Genomic DNA, 10846 nt, shown 5'->3' with positions numbered 1-10846 from the left:
AACACAACATGCATGAAAGCCATAAGTGGATAATTAACAAAACATATAGCCTATCAACATGTCTTTCTCGCATCAAATAAGATGGAATTTTTTGACGGGCGCACGAAACAACAATCAGTCACGTTTTAGATTTTAAACAGGATTAGGTTAAGGCAGTTATGTCATTGATGCGCGTCATTGCGCGGTGTTATGTTTGTGTTAAACTTCGATTATTGAACCAATTTCGGGTCGTGGTACCTGTTTCCTCCTGAGGTCGCACTTTCTGCTTTTCCCTTTTTTTGTGCGTACGCATGGGTCAGAGCTTGCGTGGAGGTGCGCACATTTTACCGCCAAGTTCACTTTTTATAAATACCAAAGCTTGCGTAGAACGAGGCGTACGCATTCTTTTGTGCGTACGCATCGTTTATAAATGAGGCCCCTGATCTTGAGAATTCCCATTTGCCGTATCAGTTTCAATATCAGCATTCAATGAATTAGTCCATATCCGATACGAATACGATATGAAACTACCTCCTGGATGTGGTTTGCAACCATTTCGCAAATATCGGATTTCATGTGACTTGTCACTGTTCAGACTTCAAAAGAGACATCCAATACAAATCTGGGCTAAAAATCGGATTTTGGCTGGCTGTCTGAACGCAGCCAATGTGTAGTAGGATAGACTGACTGCTACCTCTGTGTCTTCCCTCTGGCCTGCCAATTGGCTAACGAGGGGCGGGGCAGTGACCTTAATTGGTTAACTGGCTCTGCAGCCTATTTAAGACCTTGGTGGTTAGCTACAGTATAGGCTCTGCTGCGAGAAGGTGTGTGCGAGCACACCAGAGCCTTCCACCAGGTATGCCATCTTTTTAAGTGTTTCTGTTTGTATTAGTTTTGTCATTGTGGTTAATGTTTATCGTTTAGAATAGAATAGAATATATACTCTATTCTACTCTGGTTCCGTTCCTATCTCACACATAGGACATTTTCTGTGTCCATTGGTCAGTTCTCCTCCTCATCTGCTCCTGTCTCATATGGGGTCCCCCAGGGGTCCATCTTGGGTCCTATGCTCTTCGGCAGGGTTCGAATTATAACTTTGACCCTAAGGGGGTCTCTATTTAAAAAATGATAATAATAATAATAATAATAATAAATAATAGGTCAAATAATAATAGGTAGGCCTACTAAATAAATAATACCAGAGAGGGTTAAAGCGGAGCCAATAATTAAGGATCTTTGATAATACCAAACTGTGCAAGTTCAAGAGGGGGGGGTTTGCGCACGGCACAACTTTTGTGCACGCACATACACAGCAGATAGAGAGATACATACACATGTATTATTATTATTATCAATTTGCTATTGAAAGTATTGTTTTTCATTTGCACTGGGGGTCCATTCAAGTCGTTGAAACAACAAGGCAGTGAGGCTCCGAGCACGCAGTCTATTTCTAGTTTTATCGTTTGTGTTGCAAGCGGAAACCCCCTTTCGCACTCCGCAGACGTCGGGAGAACAGTGATGCTTAGGCCTAATTGCGATGATAAGTTTCTTCAACGTTTTTCCTTGAAAGGAACCTTGCAGTTTCCAGTCCCTATATTCATTGACAGCCTCAGAGGCAGGTTCTCCGCGGAGTTTCACAAATTTCCCCACCTCGTGTTCACTAAACAGCACTAGTTCTGACCTTTCTGTGGGCCAGAAAAGCGCATCCAAAGGTTTCAGCATGGCAGCTCGCAACTGGCTCGCTGTCGAAGACGTTTTTTGATATTGTCAATGATGGACTGATAAAATTGCCCTTTATTTATCTCGGGCTGCGTTTCCCTCAGCACAACATTTTTTAGCTGACCACTTATGCTTGAATTTTGGATTCCGTTTTACCACCGTGCCCATGCTTGTGCAGGTTCACAGTACACGGTATCAGCCACGATTTTGGGACTCCTGACACTTTGGCGATTTAACACGTTCAAATAAACAAAGTTATGGGTGCAGGGTGACTGGAAATTTGTTTTATTTATGATTAGTATTTGAGAGACCCCCACAGATATTTGATTTTGATGCTTTCATGGGAGCCGATTGCTTACCCTATGGGAGCTCAGCTCCCACTGGCTCCCACGTAATTCGAACACTGCTCTTCAGCTTGTACATGCTCCCGCTGGGTGACATCATAAGAAAACATAACATCTCTTTTCACCTTTATGCGGATGACTCTCAGCTGTACTTGCCTCTAAAATCTAGGGACTCCCTACAATCACTCTTGGTCTGTCTTTCTTGAAGACCTCAAAAGTTGGATGGCCAACAACTTCCTCCAGCTGAATAGTAATAAGACTGAAATCATCATTGTTGGTCCTCCCAAGGCAAGATGCAGTGTAGAGCAAAACCTAGGTCATCTCACCCCATCTGTCAAATCCCATCCTAGGAACCTGGGGGTCATCCTTGATTCTGAGCTCTGCCTTGACAAACAGATCAGCACTGTTGTCAAAAATAGTTTTTACCAGCTCATAATGATCTCCCGCCTCAAATCCGTCCTATCTCACAACGACCTTGAGAAAGTTATCCACGCCTTTATTACAACACGGCTGGATTATTGCAACTCCCTTTACCTTGGTCTCCCCCAATCCTCACTCAGACGCCTGCAGTTGGTCCAAAATTCAGCTGCACGCCTCCTAACTGGCACCAGGGGCCGGTTGCACCAACTGGTCTTTACTAAGTCTGGTCCTAACTGCTAAGTTGGTCTTTGTTAAGACCAGTCTTTAGAATTCAACTAAAGTCGGTTGCACCAACAGAATTTACGCCTGTCTTAACTACGCCCGGTCTTAGCGATGCGCGTCCATACGGAACAATGCAACTTGCCTGTTTCAAAGATTCTCTGTCAATCACGTCCCCCGTTCGGAGGAAACCGCGGTTGAAGTGAATGAAGGCGAATGTGTGACATGTAGCCTAATGCGTGGAAGTGGCACCTATTTAACTCGCTAAATAAATAACTTAACATAATTACTGTAGTTCCTTCTCATTATGTCTTGATATAGAATAAGCAAAGGAGACGCATTATAGCTTTATCTTTTCAGAGATAAGGCTAGGCTATGGCAGAACAACACTAACTGGTAGAAGCGTTATCTGCACTGTAAAATGCAGGTAAAAAGTTTACATATAGGTTATGTAAAGAGCTAGACCCATTGGAATACGGAATAACGTCAGCCAACCAGCCACGTTGTGCTAGGAATGCCGTAACAGGTAGGCAATTATCTATCAAATGTAACGTTAGCTTACACGGTTTATTTTTATGCACTAAACGTAATTGTAGGGCGGGCTAGATACCTATGCATCTTTGAAATGTTTCCAAGTGTATGGTTATCCTATTAGGAATGTACAATAAGCTGTTAATAAAGGTTTTTAATTCGTGAATGATACTGAAAGCCCCTATAAATGATTGCCAGGCTGGCATAGTGAAGTGTCCACCTAAAACGAGTGCTAGCTGGCCAACAAGCGAGCATGGGAATAATAACAATGTAGTTTGCGCTGTAGAAACGACTGTGAGAAGTGCTCAAATGTTGGTCTTAAGAACTTACGCCTACTACTGAGTAGATGTAAGATTTACGCCCGGTCTTAGCGAAAAGAAGGCTTTAGCCTAGATGGTGCAACTGGCGTATCTATCAGGTTGGACTTAGAACGCTGAGTTAAGACCGGCGTAGTTTAAGACCGGGCGTAAACATGTTGGTGCAACCGGCCCCAGGAGACGTGAGCACATCATGCCCATTCTAGCCTCCTTACACTGGCTCCCAGTTCTTTTTAGGGTCCAGTTTAAAGTTTTATTATTTGTTTTTAAGGCACTAAATGGGCTGGCCCCAGCGTACATCACCAACCTTGTCCAGCTCCACTCTACCCAAAGGTCCCTTCGATCCACCAACAAAGGGCTCCTTCATGTGCCGCGCTCACGGCTCAAACAGCGGGGTGACAGAGCCTTTGCTGTTGCTGCCCCACGTCTGTGGAATCAGCTCCCTCTGGATATTAGATCTGCCCCCTCCATCTCTGCCTTCAAATCCAGGCTAAAAACCCACCTGTACTCACTGGCCTTTCCTGTTCCCTGATCCTGTACTTCTGTTTCTTCTCTATATGTTCTGTGTTGTGTGCCCTGTCCTGTCTTGAATGTTACTATTTCACTATCTATGTTCTAGCAACTGTTCTTTGTATTACTTTGTATTATTTTGTGTCCTTTTTAGTCTTTCACTGTACAGCACTTTGGTCAGCTCATGCTGTGTGTAAATGTGCTTTATAAATACATTTTACTTACTATATACTTTTTTGATCCCGTGAGGGAAATTCGTTTCTCTGCATTTAACCCAATTTAACCGAATTAGTGAACACACACAGCACACACACAGTGAGGTGAATCACACACTAACCCAGAGCAGTGAGCTGCCTGCCCAACCAGCGGCGCTCGGGGAGCAGTGAGGGGTTAGGTGCCTTGCTCAAGGGCACTTCAGCCGCGGTGGACTGGTCGGGGATCAAACCGGCAACCCTCCGGTTACAAGCCCGAAGCCCTAACCAGTACACCACGGCTGTTTATCGTTTTATGTACTGTAGCTGGGTGCCCTGCCTGTCCGGACCACGGCAGGAGTGATGTTGCCTGCCTCTCCGGACTGCTATATTGCCTGCCTCTCCGGACTGGTCTGGCTGCTGCCTTGTCTTCATTTAGTTTTGTCTGATGTTTGATTTATTATTTTGTTCCAGTTACTTTTGGTTTGGTTGTCTTTGTCCGTTGTCTTTCTTTTATGAGCAGGTGGAGTGCTTTGGGGGGACTAGTCACCTGCTGGAGAACTGGTGTAACTGCATGAGTGTTAACCGAGAGTTGCTTGCTGTGGAGAGCTGCACTACTTCTTGAAACACTTTCATAGACTTGCTGTGTTTGGTATGAACTTGTCACCATTGATATTAGCCTGCCCCCTCAGGAAAGCTCTGCCTGCCTCAGTTGAATGTCTGTCTTTTGTGTTCAATAAATGTTTTGTTTAAGGAATTCATGTCTCGTTATGCTTATAGAACCTGTGCAGCTCTGTTCCAATAAAGGTCTCCATCTCCTAAAGATTCCCTGAGACGCTAGGCCCCAGGGTGGCATAGTCAGGCTACAGACATGGGGTGGGACCACCCTGTTACATTCTGGCCTAAGTCGGCAGCAAGCAAAAAGACATGAATTCCTTTTCTTTTTTTGTTTTGTTAGATTTGTGTTGTGCTTGTTTTCTTTGTTTTCCTTATTTCCATGACAAGACAGCAGCTGACCAGAAGATCACATACCAGGAACCCTCTGGAGTCCAGCCTACAACATCCCAAGTTCATTGGGGAAGTCAGTTTAGGTTGTCCTGTAACAATTTGCCTCTTATTATAAGTATACTGCCACTACGCACATAATATAAGGTTATGGGCGGATGTGAGGCCTTAAGTTAACGGGCAGAAGGCCTGTTTACATGTCAAACATGCATTAAATCTAAGAAACGAAAAACACATATCACACTGTATTTTGTCGTAAACAGTTAATGAGTTCGTAGCCACCTAGCGCGCAACTGCATCGCGCAGTGAGCTGAAGGCCCGACACTTGCTTATTAAAGAGACCCTATGCAACTTTCTGCAGGAGACGATCGCTCTTTGTTTACATCTGGAAGTCTGAGACGAAGAACCACGCTTGCAATTTATATATTTAAATATAGCCTATACATGTATAAATATACACGCTAAAGCTGTCGGGGAAGCTCTGCAGAGAAAATGCAAGCATAAAACGAGCGAAAACGAACAACGAAACCGAAACCAGAGATGAAATCGCCAATCCTGCATAGTTCCTCTTTAACACAAAGTTTTGTAAAGCACTAACAACCACCCCCAAAGTTCATTGCCATAAGTCCAAACAATAAGCATAAGAATCCGATAGTCCAAAACGATAACGAGATCTCCCAGAAACGAAAAACAATGTTTATCTCACAGTTTGTTGAGTAGTCCTTCCAACAATCTCAGCTTTCGCGTTTGTTAGATAAAAGCCATCCTGTCCTGCTGTATTCCAATGAGAAAAAATCATCCACAAGGTAAGGCTCACGGTAATGCAGTATGCTGGAATCTCTAACGCACAAAACTTAGTTAAACCGGCTCCAACCATAACATACTCTCCCCGCGCCTCTGTTCTCTGCTCTAAACGTATGTATTTTCAATCGGCTTTCACCATCACTGCGCCGATGATCACCATGAAAACTTGCCATGTCTATACAGAACTGCTTTCACTTCCCCAAGTCGAGCACACAACATGCACGACAATATACCGTTATTTAGTAAACATGTATTTCCAGCTCTCAAAACTGATGAGGTCCAGATCTCAGTGGCGTCATAGCTGCCAACAGCCATGCCTAGTAAGCCTAATGATAGCCTAATAGTTATGACATTAATAGCCTATTAATGACCTCATGTCGGAATGGCACGTTGTTTGAAAAAAAAGTTAAACACCGCCACTGCGACCATGAAAACAGAAAATGTCGGAGTGGTGGGAACTTTTTCCATAAAGAAACATGCCATTACTACGACAATTGGACGTCAATGTCAGAGTGAGGATATGTCGGAATGTCGAAAACATTAGAAAACTCTGCAACTGCGATCTGAGATGCCGAGCGTCATGTCTCTTTTCTCCGCTTGTCACCAGCGCGGTGTCTTCGGGTTTTATCCTGTTTTTCCGAACCTGCATGTTATTAGGGCGGTCTTATGTTGCCCCCTTGCGGTTGCAGTTTTCATTACAAATGCCACACCTTTGGGATTCCCGATGTGCGGCAAAGAAAGGAGCATTCTCAACCTGTACCATCTGTAAGAAAATGCTTGTACATTAGTCTGAGGTTTAAAAAGATACACCCCTATATTCTATAGTTGTAAAGATTAAATGATACGTATCGGTAATCATTCGGAACGTTCAAAATGCGAGTGCATCGGTCGGCAAACCCCTGGATCGGTTTTAATGTACGTAAAATGTATAAATGTATGTATGCATTGATTGATAAATCGGTTTTAAAATGACAAATCGGAAAACTAACGCTACAAATTATGTTACTTTCAAAATCACGAGACCGACCCTGATTTGCTAACGCACCAGAGTGTCTAGCCAGAGCCCCTTTAGGAAGAGCCGGTCCACTTCCTATTAACTCCATTGTACCGGATTGTTCCTGCAATCTGTTGAAATTCCGCTAGGGGTGCTGCCGAGCAAGTGATAAATGAATTGTGGTCTATGGAGCTATGCGGCTAACGCTCGTTTTTTTCACAGTTGACAACTTCATTTCTTAATGTACATTGTCGTAGTAGCTAGTATAGGTTATAGGTTTTCCACTGGAAATGAAATAAAAAGTCACTCATGTCCTTTCTGCTTTTCATAGGATGGGCCGCTTTCCGTGTAACATGCTAGCATTTAGCTCATGGATGCTGATTGGTCAGCGAGAAATCGCGACCGATTACGACGACGTCGTGAAGCTGAACCTTCTTTTAGGTCTATGGCCGTAAAGTGGTTCGCTTTTGTGTCACGTGACATGAAAACTTTGAAAGGGTTTTTAGGAATGAATGAATGAATGAATGAATGAATGAATATATACTTTTTTGATCCCGTGAGGGAAATTCAGTTCTCTGCATTTAACTGCATTTAACCGAATTAGTGAACACACAGCACACAGTGAACACACAGTGAGGTGAATCACACAACCCAGAGCAGTGAGCTGCCTGCCCAACCAGCGGCGCTCGGGGAGCAGTGAGGGGTTAGGTGCCTTGCTCAAGGGCACTTCAGCCGTGGTGGACTGGTCGGGGATCGAACCGGCAACCCTCCGGTTACAAGCCCGATGCGCTAACCAGTACACCACGGCTGCCCCCATATCCGAATAACAACACATATAGAAAATTGCATTGGTCAGCTAATTGTCAAATCAAGTTATCCTGCATCGCATGCATTAATGCAATTTCAGGAGAAAAAATTATATAAAGACAAATGTGGTATTGGGGGGTTCAGCTCCATTGCCACCCATTCATTCATCACTTGCTCACGATCGCCCTCTTGTTACAGTAGCCTACCATGCGGAAGTATTTCGCTAGTGGTCCTTCTCCCCTTATTAGACATTCTTTGGTCTAGCATTCTCCAATGAGGGTAGCCTAAGTAGCGTTACTGCTATAGTGGCAAGTGGAAACAAACTAGTTGTGGAGTTTGGTGAAACGCAGATAACGCTGACGTTAACGTGTGTTGCATTCAGTCGTTAACGTGCGTCATATTCAGTCGTAAGCACAAGCCTTAAACCTAGCTTATAGGCTACAACAAAACACCCGTTGTCAGCCTCCTGCATTCCCCTTTCGGCGGGTGTCTGCCCAATGCTTTGGTGCCTTACTGTATCAGGGCTGCCAAGTCTCACGCTTTGAGCGTGACAGTCACGCAATTTTGGTCATTGCCTTGCCGTAGTTCGAGCTCTGATTGACTGACCGCAATAACCAATCCATCAGTCCTTTGTGCCTAAATCTCACCAACCACGGAAGGCATCACGCAATATAAACAAATCAGAAGCAACGTAAGGCGGGTCTTGGCGTCTCTTTCAAACACAACAGCGCCGACTCCGACAATTAGATTTAAAACGCTCTCCTGCTTGCTAGATCTTGTCTATGGTCGGCGGACGAACGTGTCTCACGCTTGTCATTTTCTGAAACTTGGCAGCCCTGCTGTATGTTCGGTGCACGTCTGGAAGTTGACTGAGGAGAGAGGATATTGCTTACCTGTCATTGTTGATGTGTTGAACGCGCTTCTCACAACGTGTTAGGCCGCGTTCAGACTGCAGACGAATCTGATTCAAATCTGATTCCTTCTCATATCCGATTTTTAGGGCGGACTGTTCACACTGCCTTTAGCAAGTGTCCAAATCGGATATGGCTCTGTTCAGACTGGGTCACATTAGTAACAGATCTGACAGGTTGCTGTCGCAACGAAAACAAACATTTCTGCCATCAGGAGGAAATACTTGCTAATTTGGTGTGATTAAACATTGAACAATACAACTAGGTGAGTGTTCATTGAATGCATGCATACGTGTGCGCATTTGCGCGACAGAAACCGAAACTAATCAGTGGCAAGCTCCGCTTCAAACTGTTGGAAGGCTATTTAATTATTTAACGGCATTTAATAGAACAATGTGGATTCTTGCAACTTCCATAGAAACAGAGCAGAGACAATGCTCTATTTAGCATCGAGTATTGTTAAGTCACGTTTAATATAACATGGTCAAAAAACATAGCCGTAACGTTAATAACTCGAAATAGGTGGGCGGTCACGCACGTAAAGTCACGTCACGGACAGTCAAATCCGATCTGAGTGTTGGGAGCTGTTCAGACTGAGACGCATCTGTCCATATCCGATACGAATGCGATATGAAACTACCTCCTGGATGTGGTTTGCAACCGTTTCGCAAAAATCGGATTTCATGTGACCTGTCACTGTTCAGACCTCAAAAGTGACATCCGATACAAATCTGAATGGGCTAAAAATCGGATTTTGGCTGGCAGTCTGAACGCAGCCTTAGTAGCCTCCTTATTTATGAAAGGTAATCCAGACAGACACTCTTTTCCCAAGAGCTAGCCTACAGCTACATCACATAGTTTTAAACTATTGTGATTTGTTCAGCAGCTACAGTAAGTAGGCTATAGGGTGATAATGTATCTCTATTAATTGGCCGAGTGATTTCGTTTAAAGGCATTTGGCCACGTTCTTATTATCAAAATGTTAGTTGTCTTTCAATCCAGTCAATCAAGTCTTTTGGAAAAATATGACTAATGACACGCAATTGTAACTTTCATGTCTCATGCCATTTAAAGTAGCAGGCAAAAAAAAAAAAAAAAAAAATCTGCCGTATGGAAAATAAAATGAGATTAAGAACTATGTTGCATTTTGGGGCCTATTACTGTATCGTATCGCATCGTATCGAATCACACTGAATCATGCTGTATTAAACCGCATCGTCTTTGAATCTTATCGTAGCTTTATGAATCGATACAAATCGAATCGTCTTAAAAGGGAGAGATTCACACCCCTAATAGAATATACAACTTAAAAGATACAACTATAAATGTACGTAGGCAAACTAAGTAAGCCCAAATAAATGCATAAGAAAAGTTTGCCCAAGTCCTTTAGTTGCCCGCAGATGAATGATTTGGCCGGAGTTTCATCTGGAAATAATTCATAAGAATCGCTTGCCAATGTCCTTTGTTAGTTGCGCGCAGATGAATGATTTGGCCGAAACTAATTTAAATACGACAAATTTCAGCTGAAAATATTTTTTACACACGTATGCCTAATAGAACAATGTCGCAATGCACAACAATTCGCTTTTCAAAACAAACTTGCATTTTACCACTGTAAATCGCCTCCATAGACTATGCCAAATATAAGATGTAGACCAACTAAGAAGCCCAAAATTGATGATTCGTTACCCCCATGTAAATAAAAAATAGTTATTAAAATAAATCACATATATAATACATATTGCACATATATACGTAAGCTACATGTTTTATGGCAAAATATTATTCTCATGCCCAACTGTGAAAAGAGAACCGCAGCCTTAAAAGTCCCGAAAAAACAAGGCAGAACGTGAGACTGGCAGTGATGTCACAAAAGTAAGAGCAAAATAGCTCTAAACTAGCTTGTACAGGTGTGCTTTTGATCATGTAAAAATACTGGGTGATAAAACACGCGTATTTAGGAAAAGTCGTGAACGTAGGGTCCTGGAATTTAATCGAGTGAAAAGAACGTTTTTTTTTTTTTTTTTTTAAATCACTGCGGTCCCAGGACAGCAGCCCGGCAGTTCTATATCTAGGTCAAACCAACATGGCGCTT

The sequence above is a fragment of the Sardina pilchardus genome, chromosome 18 (genome assembly GCF_963854185.1).
Source record: "Sardina pilchardus chromosome 18, fSarPil1.1, whole genome shotgun sequence".
Lineage (NCBI taxonomy): Eukaryota > Metazoa > Chordata > Actinopteri > Clupeiformes > Clupeidae > Sardina > Sardina pilchardus.
Note: the sequence above shows the minus strand (reverse complement) of the source record.